General features: G+C 43.7%; 1 long non-coding RNA gene across 1 annotated transcript; it reads left to right on the top strand.

Annotated features, from left to right (window-relative positions):
• The first annotated feature begins 7,072 nt into the window (after positions 1 to 7,072).
• Positions 7,073 to 16,728, top strand: LOC146592218 (uncharacterized). Its single transcript, XR_014896641.1, has 3 exons — positions 7,073 to 7,236; positions 7,440 to 7,632; positions 16,428 to 16,728. It is a non-coding gene; the product is annotated as an uncharacterized LOC146592218 (long non-coding RNA).
• Positions 16,729 to 20,048: the final 3,320 nt, after the last annotated feature.

Below are 20,048 nucleotides of genomic sequence, written 5' to 3'. Positions count from 1 at the left end.
TTTTGCTTGGTAGCCTGGGACTTTAGGGGAATATTCTTTGACTGTCAGTGTAAAGCATAAGAAGGAGAGGGAAAAGCAGTAAAACAACGAACAATTAGGCAGTGCAGGGGTCCTGATCAGGAGAAATAGATTAACTTCTGGCTGTAATACTGTCATGCAAGGACAGGAGTAAAGGCCTGAATAAAACAGAAGGAAGATCATTGTTGACTGTATTTTTTTCTCTAACTTTGCCTTCTGGACTAGTTTCTTTCTTGGCAATTTATCTAATACGGTCTCCCCAAGTCACAATCATCTTAGATTCCTGTTGACCTCTTTTGTTTCATCTGTCATCCAGGGTACAATAATGTATATATATATTTTTTTCTTTTTAGTGGTACTGCCTATCCAAGGGGTTTTCATCCTATGCATTGTAATACAACTCTTTTTCCTTATCTACTTTTAATAAATCTTAGGCCCAGAAGGCACCATTAGGTTGCTTCCAGTGAATTTGTATTCGATGCACACCACACAATTTGCCTAGCTAACCTGGGCTGAGTCTTGCAATTTGTGTCTAATGAGAGCATTTTTCCTTCAGGGAAAAAAAAAAAAAAAAAAAAAAAAAAAAAAAGAAGATACATTCTCTTTCAGGAAAATGCAAGAAACAGAGGGTCCATTGTTTTTTGCACAGCTTTACTTTTGCCTTCATAAACCAAGCAAAAAGAAATCCTATGTCGATAAGCTTAGACATCCATTTTTGCTTAAAACTTAAAAGTGATACTGCACCAGTGTGATCCGAAAGCATCAGAGTGAGTTTGTTCTAGGGGTATCGCTCTGCTGAGCCCTGCTGAGTAACACGGTGTGGACGCCCCTGTGACAGAGTCTTTCCCTTCCGATGCTTGGAGGGGAAGAAGGGAACAGGGGACTGTGCCAACATCCCTCAGAAAAACAGTAACACCTACAAAGAACTATTGTGAAGAGATAAACAAAACACACCGTTGCCACAATTAAAAATGACTTGTGCTTCAAAAATAAACATTATAAACATTCTTTAGCACTAATTTAACAAGAAGAGACCATTATTCTGCGACAACAACCCATTTGGTTAACGCTCTCCCCACTTGTGTCCATGGACTCCATCAATGGAGTCCGAATGTACCAGCAGCCAAAAAGGTGGTACAGGGCTCTGGCTGCATTGCATGCTGTTTAATGTGAGATTTACTCATCAAATTCAGGCAGGTAGAACCAGTCCTGCTCTCATCAGGCTTAATGAGAATTTAAACACCGATCTCAAAGGAAATACCACCAAAGTTATACATAACACAAAGTCTAAGCTAACGAATGAAGCTGCGGGAATATAAGAAAATCTCCGGGTCTGTCCGTCCTGCATTTGTTGTGCATTTAGGAATTGGAGGTAGGTTATAACACATTTGTTACTATGGGGAGAAAACGATGCACATCCACGCTATGATGCRACTTCACGCTGCTTACCTAATGCTGATGCCTTCCAAAGATGTCTTCCAGCACAATATTCCCTAGACGAGGATACCAGCTACTGGCTGTTTTACACTGCAAACTGGTAAGAGCTATTGTTGTCTTCACAAGCAACAAGCTGTTTGCTTTTTGACAAAGTATTATTTTGCTGAAAGCGGTAGAGATTTCAGGAGTTTATGTTTCAGGGAGAAGTTTGCTGTGCAGATGATGTCCAATGCTTTTGCTGTTTTCTATTTCCTAACAGGGTAGTGATAACATGCATGGGCACAGATACAATAAGTAAATGGGAAAAGCATTAAATAAGCCRTGAGACATAAATTTTAACATCCTGTTTGCAGGTATTTCAACACTGAAACCTGCTTTAGAAGCCTGATTTACAGGATGTCTTCTGCAGATAAATTCTGAAGTGCTGCCACCTTTTCTGAAGAACTGACTCTCAGTCATTTCATCATAAGCCCAAAAGCAGCAAAACAATCTATTCCTTGCTTTTCTGTTTGAGAAGCTAAAAGCCTTCCTATAATCTGTGGTGCTCATATAAGAACAAATCTCTTATTTACCTGCTGGCCACCTTCCTGCTATTGTGACGACAGGTGACCAAGAGTAGTCCAATATCTGAGGGTCCTGTCCTACCTTCTAGTGCATGAATAACATTTTCCCCTAAAGTCGAAGCATTGCTTTTTAGATGTCTTTCCACAAGGGGAGGCTGTCCTATCCACGAGGCGAGTTGCTGTCCTTTCCCAGGCAAGAAGCAAGACAGCTGCAAATGGCGTATGGTTTTCCCAAACGCCTGCAGCTGATTGCTGCGACTCCATCCTGCCCCGAAGGCAGCGCTGCAACCAGAGGCCTTGTCCTTGCTCTCTGCCAGGAAATCGAGGCCAGCTAGTGTCAAGCTCTCCCGGGGTTTCTTTCCTCGCCTCACTCTCTTCTCTCAATCCCATTAGGCTTGACTGCCCAGAAATCCTGAAGCAATGCAAGCCTGGCATCCTGCTCCTTGGCACACAAGCTCTCCAAGTGCCATTACAGCTCTCTGAAGTCCCTTTTCCAGGCATGAGCATTCTGTTAATTAAGTGGAAAGGTTTAAATACACGGCTAGATGGTGTAAAAGGGCAACGTCTGCAGGAGCACCTGGGGGAACGGTGTGCACGTGGAGCCCAGGTAATGCAATTCGTCAGGTACCGCAAGCGGAAAACAGTGCTGCAGTTTCACCTATTGCTGGTACAGATGGACAGCGCATGGCCCCTAAAGCCATCCAGCTTTAATGTGCAAACCCTCAATATAAAGCCCCACTGAAATAGAGAAACAAACCCCTCTTTCTCCATCTTCCTTCACCTCTGACCTCCCCTGGCACTTTCTGCTGTGAGTAGACAATGCTTCGTCCCTGCTCCCAGAGGAGGCCCCCGCACCTGGTGTCTCCAGCAGCTTTGCAATGCTCAGTCCCAAAGAGGGCACCAAAGAGCGTTGCATTGGGGTAGCCTTCCTCGCCAGGTGCCTAACTGGCATTTCAGCCAAAAAGGTGACTGTTCGGGGCAGATTGTCTGAAGTGGGAATGCACAGGCTTGGAAAGGGGGAAATAAAAGGCACTGTGAATTGCTAAAGCCTGAAAGAAGCCTGTACTTCTTCAGTCCAAGACAGCAAGCTTGACGAAGAGTCTCTGAGGCTCCCAGGGCTTATCCAAGAGAACATTCAACTGTCATGGGAAGAAATTCAGGAAACTCTTCTTCCGAGGCTATTCCAAGAGAGGGGACCAGATAGGACTGTACATGCCACCCCTTAAGCAAAAGTGAAAGCTGTTTTCTGGGATCACTGTACGAGATGTCCCAGCTCACTTTGAGCGCTTGGCAGCATTAAGTCCAGTTTGTGGTTCCGGCCTTGATGGTCTCCCTTCTAAAACGTCCCTTTGGTTCGTGTCCAAAAATGCAGTATAGTTCTGTCAGCAGCTGCTGTGCTCCATTTTGCTGGTACTTTCTTGTGTGTTATGATCTCAAGACGTAAGCCTTATCGTACCTCCTCYGTACGTTAGTATTTTGCCTGCTAACCAGGACTGTTGTATATATAACATAATTTTTTTAGTGAGGTAAAGTTATTTGATATCTCCTATCTATCACAGTTTTCAGCTGTTAGGAGGTGTTGCTATATTACAAATCCTCTGGGTTTTACAGTATGCACAATATATATTGAAATACGATAGCTCTCTTTCTTTTCAGATTTAGAGAGATTGAATTTAAAAGGCTGGTAAGTGTCTCAGATAATCAACTACTATCATTTCAATAACTGCTGTTTCCTGAGTTATTTTCTATGCCATATTATTGATTTATTTCCATTTGTAGTATAAGCCCTTGTACTTGGCTCTTTGCTCTTTGCTAACATTTTTGTGATAGGTAAAAAAAAAATTACATCAAACTATAGAAAATATTACAAATGACTGAAGGCAAAAACCTAATTATTTTGAGTATTACAAAAATGTTATTGTAATAAACAGTCTAAAGCTTCTTCAGAATAGTTTGCATCTGAAGAGAGAAGGTATTCTATCTATATGCATAAAAATCTCTGACTGCCTTTCTACAAAAAAAAGTACTTTTTTGCCTATCAAATGTCATCTAAATTCCACTTCTACTGTAGTCTTGCGCTGCTGCTAGCAAGCAAGTCTCCTTGCATTTCACTTTAAATCAAATGAAAAATAAATGATGTGGCCTCTAATGCACACTGGGGGAGGAAAGAGAGTTGCTTCAGCAAATCTTCGCTGCAACAGGGGGCCTCTTTGAGGAACGCCTACAAGCCGGGGTGCACATCCACGCGCTTGCACCTGGGGAAGCTTTCTCCTGCTCCCATAGTGACCTGCCGACCACCTACTCGAAAAAAAGCAAGAAATAGATGAATAGATGAGCTCTGGCTGGCGGGGGTCTGTTTGTGATGGGGAAAAAAGCAGAGGGCCACCCAGGAGGAGAGTATTACCTCCTACTTTTTCTGGAGTGAAGACCGTGGTGAGAAGGTTGTAGGCTTGGCAGGACGACTTAAAAATGAGCTACTGCTGCTATGTTTTGAAATCCCTGCAGAAAACACACTTGCTGTCTTCTTCCAGGGGTCTGATTTCTCACTCATGCTGAAAACCTGGCTGCTGAACGGCTGGGGGATCGCAACGGTTCATGCACGGCTGCAGATGCCCCAGCCAGTGTTGCAGGAGCTTGGGCTTCCCCCATGTGTCGGCCGGTTTTGCACCAGCAATAGCGCAGCTTTTGCTAGTCTGTGCTGGCAGAAACCAGTGGAAAATCAGGCCTGACACACCTACTGTTTCGCATACCATGACAAACAATTTTATTTACGTTAATCATGGAATTCCCCTTGTGCATAAGATAATATTTTGGCTTTGTGGAGATGCAGAAACTACTTAGTATTCAGGCTGCAAATCTCCCAGCCCTTCCCTGCCTGCAGCAATCCTCAAGCCTGAGCTTAGGCTTAAGCACATGCTGTGTTGCATGGACTTGTCTGTACTGCTGTATGGAGAATTAAGTTTGTGTTTAAAGAGGGTAGGAGTGTTTGATCTCCCCTGCTTACTCATGCTGGCCTCTGGCTCTCATGCAAGCCATCTGCCCGTGAGCAAGGGCTTCCCTGATTCAACTGGATGCAGGTAGCTCTTACATCCCCCTTAGGCTGATGGCACAGGGGTATTTTTGGTGTCTCCCCAGGTGCATAATTTTTTGAAACCTTTCCTGACGCTGCTGTTGTGACAGCCACAGTTTCTTGGTGAAAATTATAGCGTGGCAGAGCCTGATCCGGCTGTCTCTGCCTGCAGATACGACTGACCTAATTATTCCAGGCATTTGTGCGTCTTGAAACACCACCGGTCACAAGTGGTTAGTAATGTCACGTGCAATGAGACTGCCTCTCTCTACCCTCATTGCTCTTCCATCCTGCTCAAGTCAGATTGTAGGATCTTCACGCTCTCACTCCCTTCCTTTGCTCTGCAGCTGCTGTGTTCCCTGTTATTCTGCATTTTGCTGATTTCTTGTCACTCGGTTACTTTCAGAATGCTTTAAAATGCAGAGAAATTTCCCCTCTGTTTTAACGTCATGGTCTTTGCACTGTCTGCTGCTATAGCTCTTAAAGCAGCCGTGGTAACTGCGCTGTGAAAGTTGTTCTGCTTATCTGTGGGAGCAGAGCGAACAGTTTCATTATCACGAAAATGTATTTCTGCTCATCCCATGCTGTTTGCATAAAGGGGTTGAACTTGGGGCGGGTGGACCACAGGAACTTCGCCAGTGAAACGGTTCCTCTTGCCAAGTAACCACGTAAGGGCTGCACCTGCCTTGGATGTGAGCAACCAGTGTTTGGCACATTCCCCCAATCCAGGGAACTGCTATAGAAATTTGGTGGTTAAATCACTGCAGCATTGGTTGGTGCTGGGATGGGAACCTTCACCTTCTTGCATGCTACTTGCTGCCTGAACTGCTTGGGTGCTTCACTCAGTAAGTAATTAAATGCTTCATATGAAGGGGAAGGCCACCATCACCAGAAGCAGTGTTGGCGTCACCGGGGGAGCCTGCCCGTCCGCACAGGAGCACTGAGGACGGGATTGGATGCAGTCCCTGCTCCTGGAGGGATGCCCATAGCAGCTGGAAAGGAGGACCACCTCCGCGAGAAACAGCCGTGCTGCAGCTGGGGGCTGAAGCTGGGAGTGACCCACCGGTCCCCAATACTGAGGAGTCACGCGGTTGGTTGGTTTCTTTACAGAACTATTAAGTTCACATAGTGCACGGAAAGGACTGAAAACCTAACTTGGGCTAAGGTTCAGAAACAGAAAGCTGATTTAAAAACAACTCAAAACAGACACCTATATTTAAAAAAAGTCTTGTGAAAATTTGTGCTTGTTTAGGATCTCACTCAAGATTTGGGTGCAGCAGTATTATACAAAATAGGTAGATCTTTTTTTCTCTCCCAGTACCTACATCATCCTTTCTCTCATTTAGATATTTTTAACTTAGGTCTGAACTGAAATAATTTGAAGATCTTGATTTGAAGAGCAAGGAGCAAGCGCACTGGCTCGTGGGCCCCCACCGCTGCCACTTGTGCGGCAGGAGCCTCTGACGGAGACGTGCGGGTCTCACTGGGACCACGACCTCCTCCTCCCCGCAGCGAAGCCTGTTGACAAGCCCAGAAGCAGCCCCTGTGTTCGTGTGATGCATTTCCACATCTTCTTTCTGTTCATATCCTGGTCCTCTATTTTTATTTATTTATTTATTTTTGGAGGGGAGGGGAGCAGGGGGAAGCAGGGTATTTGCTGTGTCTGGAGGAACACAAACTGCTCTGAGGTTTCTATCTCCTTGCTCAAAGCTGGCCAAATCCCCCCAGAGGGTGGAAGGTCGCTGCGGGAGGGGGAATATTCACAGGCAGAAACAGCTGGATCCCCCTCAAGCTTTGTTGCCTCTGGACTACAGGCTTAAAATATGCAATTTTCCGCATCTGCGCCATTTTTTTCAGATTAAAGGAGGCAGGTATAAAGCCGTGACGGCAGAGACGGAGGCACGCCTGTGCCTTTTCCACCCCCAGTGCCGCTCCGCAAACAATACGCATCATGGCGCACTGACAGGCTCAGGCGCTGCCATGCTTTTAGCAGTTTTTTGATGCAGGCTGCTTCCAGCTGCGTGGTCAGATGGGAGAAATTTTCCTGTCCCCATGTGCGTCTGGTGAGGGGAGGTTTTGCATGGATGGCACACAGGACTTCTAGCACGCTGCAGTCAGGATCGCGCAGGCCAATTACCTGAAGAATGGGTAAAGACGTCCGCATTTATTTAAGACTTAATTACGCTAACCCAGAAACAGGGATGGACTGTCACATGCATGCTGCTCTTGGGCTTGTTGTTCAGCTGTAGATGACCTCATTCAAAAAAACTCTCGGATGCCAGGATCCCCAGTGATCAGCTCCAGCTTTCTTTTTGACAATTCTTTTTTTTTTTTTTTTTCTTCCTTCATAGAGAGATCCCGTCTCAGAGTTCGCGGGAGGCATGTAATTGCTTAGTGCAAGACAAGAAATTGTTTTACAAGAACAAATGCTGGTTGCCATGGTTTCCAAGAGGCAGAAACTCCAAGGTCATTCCCTGAAAATTCTTCACCATTGATGCCAGCAGCGAGGAGACTCCCCCACGGAGTTACCCTCCCTCGCCTCTGGTATGTACCTTCCCATTTGAGCCACAATAACACTGATAAGAGTATGATGTGAAAAGTCTGCAATGTGTCTGAAAACAAAGAAAGTCAAAAGCAGATTCGCAAGCCAGAGGCTGTTTTCCAGCTCTGCTGTAAGTCTGCTGGAAAGCCCAATGCACCGGCGGTGTTTCGTGCAGTTGTGGGTGCAAATGAGAAACTTCCACCTTGAGGCTGGAAGGTTTAACACAGAGCCTAACCAAAGGTCAAACAGAAAGTGAAATTGCAAGAGTAGCCTGGTTGGAAAAGGCTGACAAATGGACAAGCAAATGGAAAAGACTTGCTATTATGTTGGGGGGGAGGGGAGAGGGGAAGACAAAAGCAAGTGTTTCATAGGTTCCTCCTTCAGGTCTAGGGAAGAAGTAGAAGGAAAAAAAAACATTTGTTTCCACAATCAAGCTGCACAACATTCTTACTGCTCCTATACACGTGGGTACTGACCTGTGCATTCGTGACGATAAAAAACAGTTCCGCATACACATGTTCTAAGTCAGTCCTTGTGCATTCCCTTCAGCATCCTGCTGCAACGCCAGCAGCTTTGCAGGGCTGGCGTACCAACCTCTCAGCATGGCACACTGGCTACCACCACTGAGGAGGCACCCCTCACCCCAGAATCTTCCAGGGCAAATTAACTAACAGGTAACATTATGCAGATATTTCTTTAAAACAAGAGTTTTCATTCTGGCATGAAATTACAATGAAAGGCTTGTGATTCCATGGCCTTTTGTTTGCATTTGCACAAATGCCCAGACCTTTGTGCCTATTTATAAACTCCAGTTTACTAGACTAGCTTCAAATGAAAAGAAAATGCATCCTTCTAAGATGCAGCCAAAGCCTTTTCAGTGCAGCAGGCCAATTTTTTGCATAAGGAGGTGTGCATGTTCACCAATGACATAAAAATCAGTGACTTTCCAGTCAATACAAAAAGGGAAAAGAACTATCAAAAATTAGAATTCATCTGGGAAACACCTACACTTAGGTGACAGAAATAACATTTTGCAGTGGGCCACTGTGCACAACCCTCAGCCTGCCAAACCACTGTCTCAGCAGCCGAACGTCTTGTGCAGCAGGTAAAAGATTGATTATTAGAGCACAGGAGAGTGTATAAGCTGCCTACACTACGAACTCCTTTCTGATGAAAATCTTGGCACCAGATAGGCAAGAAGCTTTTGAGACCTTCTGTTGTTAGTTTACCACTCAAATCAGTGCAGACTGAAGTGCAAGTTTATTACAGAAAAACAGAAACAGAGATGGAGATTCAAGGGCTAAATTTTATAAAGGATTTAAGGGCCAGTATTCTGTTTCAGCCCAGCTTTCAGCTTCTAAATTCCCAACAACTTTTGCAAGACCTTTGCACAGATGCTGCCTGAGCTGGAAGGCTGTGAACTCCGTGGCACCCTGGTTTTGCCCTAAAACTGCCTAAATGCATGCAGCCATGCTTCTGCATACGCCTACTCTTGCTAAGCACAAATTGCTCCACAGCTCCATTACGCTTAGCGCTGGTTGGGTATTGCTATGCCTGAGCCCAGCTCCACATCTCTGAAGTCCGTTATCAGAAGTGCAAGTGGAAATTCCACAAGCAGTAAATAATGAGCAGTGCTCATCATCTGGCACTGGCAAGGGAGTCAGCATACCCAATAGCTGTGACCCTGGCCTGGAAATCTGAACAACAACACTCCGTGTGGGGCCACCTCTGACTCACTATCTGTCCTTGGAGGAATCATGTTGACCTCTCTGTGGCCTGATTTTCCCAGCTTTGAAATAATAATGATATGTTCCCACACTGGAGCTATGTGGTTGGAAAGAGCTAACAATCATTTCCCAGTGACCCCCTTGTGAAAGCTGGAGGCAGCTTTGCTTTGGGAGTTCAGCTGCTGACCCCTCTTAATTTCCTCACAAGTGCTGCTTCTGGTCTGCCTTGTCTTCATTTTCAGGGACAGGCCAAATTTGCTGAGTAAGCTGCATACAGAATTTTTACTCAGTGGTATCCTTGAAAATGATTTTTCACAGGGAAAATGACATTATATAAGTATACGTACTTCAAGTAAATATATGTGTTCATAGCATCCATACTGAAGATATTGAGAAATTTGTATTTTTAACTATCATACCTTTGTCTGTGGATGCCAAATACTTCAAAATCTGGCCCTTTGTCTAAAGAATAAGTAATTCCATATTGAAGACCAGTTTACATTGCTCAGCATTATCACGTACTCGCATTCATGTCCTTTACAAACCCTAAGAAACAAAGAAGAGCACAATCCTAAGCTATCCACTGTGCAACAGATTTTGTTGATTTAGGTACAAGGAAATGACTATTTTGGCAAAACTTTCCAAACTTTAAAATACTCAGGTTTGATTTCCTTGAAGAGCCAGCAGAACTCTCATTTTCAAAGTCTTTTTTTTTCTTTTTTGTGCCATATTCTTGTCCCCTGTTCCTTCTCTTTTCTTTTAAAATGTCGTTCATTTCCTGATTAGTCTTTCCCTTTGGTTCAGCCCCTCTTCCCAGTGTACAGTGTCCATGCAATGCACCCCTCCCTGTCCCATTTTCTTCACTCCTTTTTTTYACCCGTTCTTCAGCCTTTGCTTTCCCTTGTCCTCAAGACCCCTTTGCTCTCCGCTGCCTATCGAGGCCCCCTTGGCCCCTCCACCAGCATTCGGGCGCTTATGGGGACAAGGGCTTGTCCCTCCACTAGGCAGGGCAGGAAGCAGCTCCAGTGGCTGGGCTGGCCTCGCCGCTAACACGCAGCGCGAGCTGAGCACCGACAGAGCTCGTGGCACATGCTGCGACAAGCTGCCAGGCGCTGTCCGTGAGAGGGAGCGGGCTCCTTGCAGGGCAGCCCCTGGAAACCCGTGAGGTGGCCTGACCCCGCAGGGGCTCCAAGAGGTCCTGGGCAAACCTGTGTCCTCCCTCCTCTCTTCCTTGGGGAAAAAGACAAAAACATGGAGGAGGGAGAGACATCACAATCACATTTTCAGGAAAGACACTGGAAATCCCCCTGCCCCTCCCCATAAAGCCCTCTTGATTTCTCTCCCTATGTTATTCCAGCTTTCTCCCACATTGCACCTGAACTGTAGCAGAACAAGCTGTCAGACAGTTTCTTATTGCCAGTTACTTTTGGTCTAATTTTGACTTGATAAATGAAATGTTTTGGCTCACTTGAAATAAACTTTGTAGAGGATCAATGATGTAAGTGATGTGCTTTACGTAGCTTAAGTACCCAATGGTTCCCCCAGTCCAGTACTCAGCTGGGATCCAGTTTGTGTATGTAGCTGGCTTTTCTCTTGGGACACGGGGAAGAGGGCAGTGATACAAAAAAGCAGCAATAAGAAAAAAATAACCCATAAAGCTTTCCAAACTAAAAATTAAATCCATTCCAGGTTTACATGGCTACATAACAAAAAATGTGCATTTATACATACAAATAGCTAAATTTTACATAGACATATATATGYACATATATTCGTCTAAAATTTTCGATCTTATGTCTGCCCAGTCTTCATTTACAAACCATCTATCTACAGCTAGTTTTATTTTATAGAATACAGCTGTTCATTTGCTAAAATTTAACACTACTCTGTTATCCAGCAAACAACCATCAGCACAGTAATTATGAGATTAAAAAGAGGATGTCTCCCACAGTTCACATTAGAAGTAAGGAGGACAATTCACAGCACAGGCTACAGGCAGGAAACAAGAGTTTCTCTCCAGCCCCCACTTCACGTGGACTGCAGAGATAAATGCACTTTCTCTATGCTACTCGTTGTTGCTCTCTGTGTTAAAATAAACCAGAAATCCATAGATACAAGTATCTTCAGCTTATCTGCTGTGGGGTTTTATACTGCTGTTATACACTGTTTGGGATATGAGATTTAAATAGTGAAGCTGCTGATGAACTTCATACCCTCTCTGACTCCTGCTGCCCTCCGTGGCCAGGAGCTTAGCAGAGCGCATGTGTGTGCATGTATGTGCACAGTGCATGTGTGGGGAGGGAAGGTGGTTTTGAGAAGTTATTGATGTTGCATCTGGGTGAGTAAGCAAAGGGCTCAAGACCCCAACCAGGCCTGCCATAGTATTGTGTGAAATGGTCACCTATCTTTGGGGGGAAGGCTGGCCAATACCATAAGACAGTCTTGTACTAATAAGTATCTTCCAAAGTAATAAATACAGAGGCATGTTTTCAGTTCCTGTTTCCTATGTCAGAAAGACACATAGTCTGCACCAAATCAAATTACACATTAAAACGAAAGAGGAAGAAAGTCTGTCTGCTTTATGTCATCCCAAATTCTGATCCCCCATTTCTGATCCATAAAAGGTAATTGAGATGCATGCATCATATTAATAAAATAATAAATCTACATAGTTATTAGCTGAATCTTTTAATCCTTGTTTCTCAGCTAAAGCTTTGTTCAACCAAATGTCAGCAGATTTTAGAGCCAAAAGACAAATTTATTTTCTGGTTTGCACTGAAGTATTTTGGATGTACTGAAGGAAGTCAGTGGCGTTACCCAGATGCTGAGCGAGAGTGAGAGGAGAATCCATCTGTAACCACATCCTGTTGTGTCTCACATGAAGCTTAGTCCAGTAAAAGGGGCTATGACTGCAATTCAGCTCTTGAGCACTTCTTTAAAGGCCTGGAAACCTCTTCTCTTGATTTGAACCCATGACCTCCTGTCATACCTCATAAAACATACCCAGCCTTTTCACCCCAAATCATCAGATTTCTATGAAGTCATCAAGCTTGGCTCTTCCACTTGCATTTCAGCCACCTGCTGTCCTTCCTCTAGCAGCTGGGCTTTTAAAACTCACCCTTCCTGCCCTGTTTGGTCATAAATAAGTGAGACTCAGGAGCCAGGATCTTAGGAAGAAACCAGTCACAAGGGGAAGGGAACCACCCTTATACATATATATATGCTTGATGCCTGAGCATTTCCCAGGGGACATGCACCTGTGGAGATAAGTCTGTCCTCCTTCGAGATATGTGTGTTACATGGAGCGTGCAGGGAGCAACATCTAAGGATGGGCTGCCCTCTGGATGCCTCCTGCAAGTCCCACCCTCCACCCTTATGCTTTTCTGGCCGGTGGCCTATTGACTCTGAGGCACAAAGCAGAGCTTATGGCCCAGACAATCGCCTCATTTGTCTTGCCCTTCCCAGGCAGCTGCTCTTGTCCTGGCTTCCAGAGCACTTAGACTGTCATTTATGCTCCATAACAAAACAAGAAATGTGTCCACCTTGGCCCCTATCCAGCATTTTGTCCACCAGCAGTGAAAGAAAGCATGGTGGGTACAGCTGGAGGTCAGGCAGTAATGATGGGCAGAAAGGCCATTTTTACCACACGAATTACACTCTACGTGGCTCCCTCAGCGCCTCTGTGTTTCTGAAAGGCCGTAGCCATCTTATTGTTCCCAGCTCTATAGCAATGCCATTCTTTCTCATGCTCTTTCTTTACCACTCAACTGATCTATAAGCTAGAAGCAATTTGTCCTTTAGTGCCCCCTTGGAAGCATTGCTTGGTGAATGCTTCGTTAGAGTCAGAAACACTGTGCTTGATTCTGTAAGATCTTTTGTTTTGTTTTGTTTTGTTTTTTTTCCATCTGCCCTGCTTTCTTCCAGAACAGAGCCTCAACCAGAAATCAGAATTGCAAGGTCATGACAACCAGCTGCAAAATGAGATAATACTGTGCTGGCAGGGAAAAAACTAAAACAAAACCAAATTCTGGTCATGGTTTTCCTTCCAAATAATACATTTTCTTCCTGTAACCTGTTCACTTTTCTGACATTTTTAATCTCTTCAGCTCAAAAGACAACTGCTTGTACTGGGAGAAACAATGTTTTTCAGACAGTGCTGGAGATGCACCATTTGCTGCCACTATATCAAACACTATCTCAGCCAGAAATCCATATACAGGTTGTATTTAAAGTCTCACATCTACCTTTTCACTGTGTATACCTCATCAGCTTCCTGTCGGCAGCCATGGCTAGGCAGGCCTCTTCAGCAGCTTAACCTTGCAATCAAGGAGACTTCGAAATATGAGCATAGGTGTCTGCCATTTTCCACTAAATTGAGTTATGCTGAGCTGACTAAATGACTAGTCCATTATTCACTTCCCCTCAATCCACTGAAGCCTCAAAATGACAAGATATTTTTAAACAAAACTTAGGATTCCTTAAGGCTGCTCCAGTCTAGCTTGAAAATGAAAGCAAAGTGAACTGGATAACTAATGATGGCCTGTAGAGCCATGTGAGCCTAGAGAGACAGAGCTGAATATAGAAAATCATGTCATTCTGCATAAACATTAGCAGCTCTCTCACATCTGCTGGCACAAGTTCACTGAGGTCATGAATTAACTCTAAATGTTTTCCCATTCCATAATGAATTTTTATTTAATGAGATGCACTGTGTATGTGTGCTTATGTCCAGGACAAAAAAGGATGTGACTTTAAGTTTAAGACATTGGAAACTCAGGAAAGGAAAGCCTTTGTGCTTAGACCTTTCTCACACCATCAAACAGGTAGTTTTTTCTACTCTAACTTGCCAGAACCTCTTGTGCATGCTTAACTCATCTACAATGCAGCTATTTGTCTATAAATCTTCTTTGTCTCACTGTTGTTTAGAAAATGAGCTCAGTTTTCAGGAAAATGGTGTATAACATCATGAATGTCCTCAGACAAATGGTCCAGAAATAGAGACTTCTTGGCGTAGGCTTTGCTTTAAGACTAAGTGCAAATACCAAGCACCCCTGTGCATTCCTTATGGATTGTGTAAGCAAGGTTAGCACGTGCATCCAAATTACCTTTTCAGGTCAGCCTTCAAGTAATATGGCTGTATTTTTATGCTGAAATCCTGAAGAAAACTCTTCGGGAAGGGGCCTGTTCCTATATTCAGGCTGCCTCCTAATTACTGTAATGACTCTAGATTAAGATATTGCAAATCCAAAATGTCAGCAAAATTGGCAGGCAGCCAATTTGGGATACACTAGTCAATTTGGGTATGAATAAAATTGTTTAACTTAAAATCCCATGTGCTGGAGCTGGAGCAAGCGTGCTGCCCAATAAGTCCCTTCCACTGTGTTATGCCACGGAGAGAGTTGCCTCTGAGTACCGAGTATAYTTAACTTAATATTTTTCAATAGCCTACTCTTCCCCGGAAGGCAGTGCTTGGGTCTTCTTTATTACTACTCATGAAATATGAATGTTGTGAAAGTCTAGAACAAAGCATAAAGCTAGTAATATGCCTGGAGGGAGAGGACAGGGCTACCAGCAAGAAGTGTGAAAGACTGGTTCCCAGAGAAAATCTGCAAAAAGAAGCACTTTCTGTCAGCCCAGGGGAAAGCAAGGATAGGACAAGCTGCCTTGTAAGTAAAACTGCCACCTGTTCTGGTTCTTTCTTGCTCATTTGGAGTATGATAATCCACACTGCTGTAACTGGGGACTGCTCTGAGCAAGGTGCCGCTGCAGCCAGGCAGAGGCACCAGCGCCCGTGCGGCAGCTGCTGCCTGCAAAATGGGTTGGGAAGGGTGAGGTTCAGAAAGGCCCCTACCACAAAGCATCACCTAAATCGATGCTGGCGCTTATAAAGCATTTCAGCTGCCACTGCGACACTGCAATGAAGTGTGGTTAAAGGCTTCAGCGAACCAGAACACTGAGTAAGCACACAGACTCAAGCACAAAATTGGCTGAAATACGGCTCAGCTGCTTACTCAGAACCAGCTTCACTCCAGCACAGGGGTGAATTTGGCCCTGGGAACTGATGAGGGATTTTGCCTGAGGAAACCCTCACAGTGACTCTTTATGCTGAGCTTTTCAGATCAGTCTTAAAACTGGGATCTGTTCAGAAGGGATGTAACCTGAAAATGCAACTGCACTGTAATGAGCCCCATGTGCTGTTCCTGGGTCTCTTGTATTTTGGGGAAAGCAAGAGATTTTGGAATACATAAATCTACACTTAATCAGTATTTCATGCAAGTTCAGGTACGTATTTTATGGCAAAGTATATGCTTTTCTAACACTTCTTTCCTCCTTTTAATAAAGACTAAGAGGGAAAATTCTGAATTATGCATCTATAAATGCCCACTCAGACTTCAGCATCAAGTAACTTTATGGCAGAGGTACATCAGTCCATATGTTTGAAGTGCCGCTAATTCGGTGTGCAAGTCTGGGGCACACCCAGCTCTGGATAAGGAATCTCGAACCCTCAGCTGTTAGTGTAAATTGACTTGATACTATAGACTGTGGGCAGGTTTTTTTGTGAGTCTTCCTAGATCCATGTCTGAAAACAGTTTTATCTGCGTTATGAGTAGAGGAGGAGGGGAAAACACATCCTGCCAATTTGATGCAGCTGTGTTGTGTAGGAGTCTGATTTGCCTTTGTGCAGATGAATAAGACAGCCAAGGAGTTTCCAGCTCTTGGCACAGGCTGCTAAAGTACAGATAAACTTAGGATTTCTTTAACTCGCAACAAGGGCCAAGCAACAACTGTCCCATCTTCAGAAGATGGAAAAATATAACATAGACATGAGCCACAACCRACCTGTGAGGCTGTCTCAAAGATCAAAACCAATACACACTGAGAAAGGAGGAAAACAATACCAAGCAATACCAAGCAGTTAGGTCTCCTCCAGAAGAGGTGCTCGTTGCAAAGCCAACCAGTCTTTGTGTCGTGTTGTGAAGTCCGTTTCAAGTGAGCTTTGAGTTCACTGCAGTGTAATTCAGACTAACACAAACCCTTCTAAGCTTGGGTTTTTTTCTTCTTAATTATAGGAGGACAACGGCAGACTCAATAAAATAGCTTCATCAGAATCTACTRGGAAAGCCCATCTATTTCAGCTGAAATTAATAATTTCCCTGGGAATATATACTGGCCATCTCCCCAGCRTGTACACAGCCTGCACTCCCAAGATATCAGGTGGCCAAATGAAGACACAGCTCAGCCTTGCTTGTTGGGATATGTTCTGCTTAGCCTGAACCATGCGCTGAACAGTAGGAAGAAATACTTAATCATTACCTAAAACCTAAAGAGCTGTGGAAGAGTGCCTTTGGACAAATCAAGAAAAATTCGGCCAGTCTTGGAATTTATCTTTAGCCTGAGCTGTTATATGCTTCACAGGCTTGAGTGCTGTGGGTGAGGTTGAAGCATGTGGCACGTGCACTAATGTCTAGATTGCAAAGGAAAAGTTAAYTGCAGCACACTTGCAGAGAACAAAGCCTCTCTTGCTCACTGATGTCAGCAGCAACTCGAATGTTGTTTGTTCTGTCTGCAGTTTTTTTCTTCTTTTTCTCCTTTAGGGGGGCCTCATGTTGAATAGTATCTCCTGCTGCTGATGCAGATAAAGAAAAACATCTTGTATTTTAACAAAGATTCTGAATTCCCAAGAAGCTATTTAGATCTTGGATGACTAGGATGTTTTGTTGAAAATGTCACACTAACGCACTAATGCACACTAACAATCCAATGAGTTCATAAAGTTTGAAAAAGGACTAACAAAGGACAGATGATGTGAGACAGGAAAAAAACTGAGTCATTTACTTTTTTTCAGTGTAACTGACAGGCACTCAGACATTAAACATAGAATACTTGCTGGAAGCCAAAATCTTCCGTTGTGCTGCTGATCTCTCCCTCTGCTTGCTTTCTCTTTATTATAAATAAAATGTCGGAGGTATTGCTGTACTTGATAACTTGCTGCGGTGTTATTTCTTCTGAAAGCTTAGAAGAATTTCAAGACCTTTTTTCACTCTTCTTTCCAGTCAGGACATGACTTTCAAGAGAAAGAAGGGGCAGAAAAGACAGAAGAACGTGCACTTGCCACCATCACTTCTGGCAAGCACAGAAGTGATGCCAGAGTGAAGAATTCTTCTCCTTCCTCCCAACCTACTAAAGCCCCCACATCAGTGACCCTACAGAAGAGAAGAAATGTAAAACCATGGGAGTGGAGGGACTGGATGAGCACCAATCAATTAGTGCTAGGTGGCTGCACTCATGGTGACTCCATCCAGACTTTAGTGCATGCCAGGATGAAAATGAACTTGGCAATAGCAGTTGGGACTGCTCTCCAGCCTACAGATGCTTCATCCTTCCGTCTCTATGCCTTAAGGCTGCAACTGCTTCCCTTTTGGAGACTAGGCTGGTGTAAAGTCAGCAGGTAAAGGTTCCCAAGCAAATTCTGTCTTCTAAGAAAAGTGTTGATTGTGTGGCAAATTGGGCTTTGTTTCATTTTATTTTATTTTATTTTCAGAAAATAGGGAAAGGCACAAGTGAAATCAATTCAGCCTGAAAATTTAGTCAAGTAGATGGAAATAATGATTGAATCAGAAATGTTACTGTAGATGCAGCTCAGTTACTATGTTCAGGAAACCTAGCTGTCAGCTGCATTATGAAATGAAGTAAGAGCTGCCTCAGTTCACCTGGAGAGACGAAACACAGATGCACTTCAACTAGTTCAGAACCTCAGCCAGGTTTGACAGTGTTTAGGGGAAAAAAATGAGTTATTCCAAAACTCCTGACAAACGCAAATGTCCCACATGACATGTCTTAGTTGTGAGGCCTATATGTATTGCTGTAACTGTATACTGGGAAGTGGAGGTATGCTCTGTTTTGGCCAAAGCCATTAAATTCAATACTGTAAGAGCTAACTTCAGAGGTCAGATGGTCATGGATCCACTGGCACCCACTGCAGTACTGTCTGATCATGGGCAGTACTCCTCAGGTAACCCTCCAAGATGCATTTTCTGTAACTATTTGCTAGTCTGTATTTCCTTCTCCTAGATGGCTTATTGGAACCAAACCTCTCTGTATTCTTGGCCTTTTTGTTTTCTTCATAGTGGTAAAAAAAAAAAAAAAAAAAAAAGTATTCATAGCAAAGAGTTAAACAAGACATCTAGTTGAGCTGCTGTCTAATTTGCACAGAGGCTTTCAGTGAATCTGTGTGAGATCTGGGACAAGGACCTAACAGTCTGGTATAAACATCCCACGGCTTGACAGCGCAACCTTTTCTATTTATTCTGTATACCTCTTTCGTTATCTATTGAATATAAGAGCTGTGACTTTAAAATGCTAATTATTTAGGAAAAGAAGCTTCCATCAGGCTCTTCTGATAGTTATTGATTAAAAATCAGTAGCAATCTTTCTCTAAAGCACCTTATATAAACCAATGAATTGATGTCTTTGAATCTCTTATCTTCATGTCCCTTCTTCACTTTTCCTACCTCTGTAAGATTAATTCTTTGTTATAATCCAAATGCCTGCTTGTTGGTGGGTTATAAATCCCACCTGAATATCCTTGCTTAAATACATGAATATAGATGCTCGTATATAACACATGCAACAGATGCTAAACTTTCTTTCAGCTCCATAAGTCTCTGGCTAGAAATATAATGAAAGTACTCAGCTTTTAAGGCAGCAAAAAATGAGCCTCTTGTGGAGAGCAAAAGGTAGGAAATAGCTCATTCTAACCTGGAAGCAACTACTGTTTTTCCAGTTCTATTGAATTCTGCTGATTTGTTTAGCTACACACCTCAGGATAGGGCTAAATTATTTATTCTAGTGGTGAACACTAACATGGAAGACAGTTTCGCTTTCTTACAGGAGATACTCACTGTTCATAGCCAGGATTTCACTGCTTTTTGCAGTTACCAAAAATAGTGATCAGACTGTTCTATCTAGATCTCTGGCTATCAAGGGAACAATGAAGGATGCACATTGTGTGACCTTAGTGGCTGACCAAGCCTTAGCACTGTACGGGAATGGTTAGAGGATATTGAGGAAACATTCGCTGAAGTCAGTCAAGCTGTGCCGAAGTGGTTAAACTTGACATCCAGAGTTGGAAACTATAGCACTAAGGGAACAAGTCTATCTTTAACAGAAACTGCCATGTAAAATAAATCTCATGCTCACTACGAAGCTGAGTAATGAGGGGTCATACACGAAGGGGACCAGCATATCACATCATTTGTCTGGCAAAAGTATTCACTCCATGTTAAACAGTGTCTATGCTAGTGAAACAAGCACCACTGTTTCGTATAAAGCTGTGTCTAAGATCCCACTGTTTGCAATGTCATGGGAATGTAAGGAGAGGAGGGGAACATGGTTAAAAGGTCAGGAGGCTGCAGGAGCTGCTGTGCAGGCTGAACCTGTCAAGCTCATACCACCACGGCATCTTTAGAGGAGAAACTGCGAAGGGAAAGGTCTCTCAAGCCTGATGGGTAACCCTTCTGGTTTCTACAAGTTTGGTTCTCAGTATCACTGGGAAGAAACATGCTTTAGTATCTTAAAAAGCCACTGTTCTGCAGCTTCTTAGGCACAGCAGAGAGACACGTTTCTTTGCTGCCATTGGCCCAAGGAATTTCTGACTACAGAAGAAATCAGCTAATATCAAAATACTTAGA

The sequence above is a fragment of the Rhea americana genome, unplaced genomic scaffold (assembly GCF_003343005.1).
Source record: "Rhea americana isolate MKP2758 unplaced genomic scaffold, rheAme1 scaffold_340, whole genome shotgun sequence".
Lineage (NCBI taxonomy): Eukaryota > Metazoa > Chordata > Aves > Rheiformes > Rheidae > Rhea > Rhea americana.
Note: the sequence above shows the minus strand (reverse complement) of the source record. Positions and strands in the feature narration are given on the sequence as shown.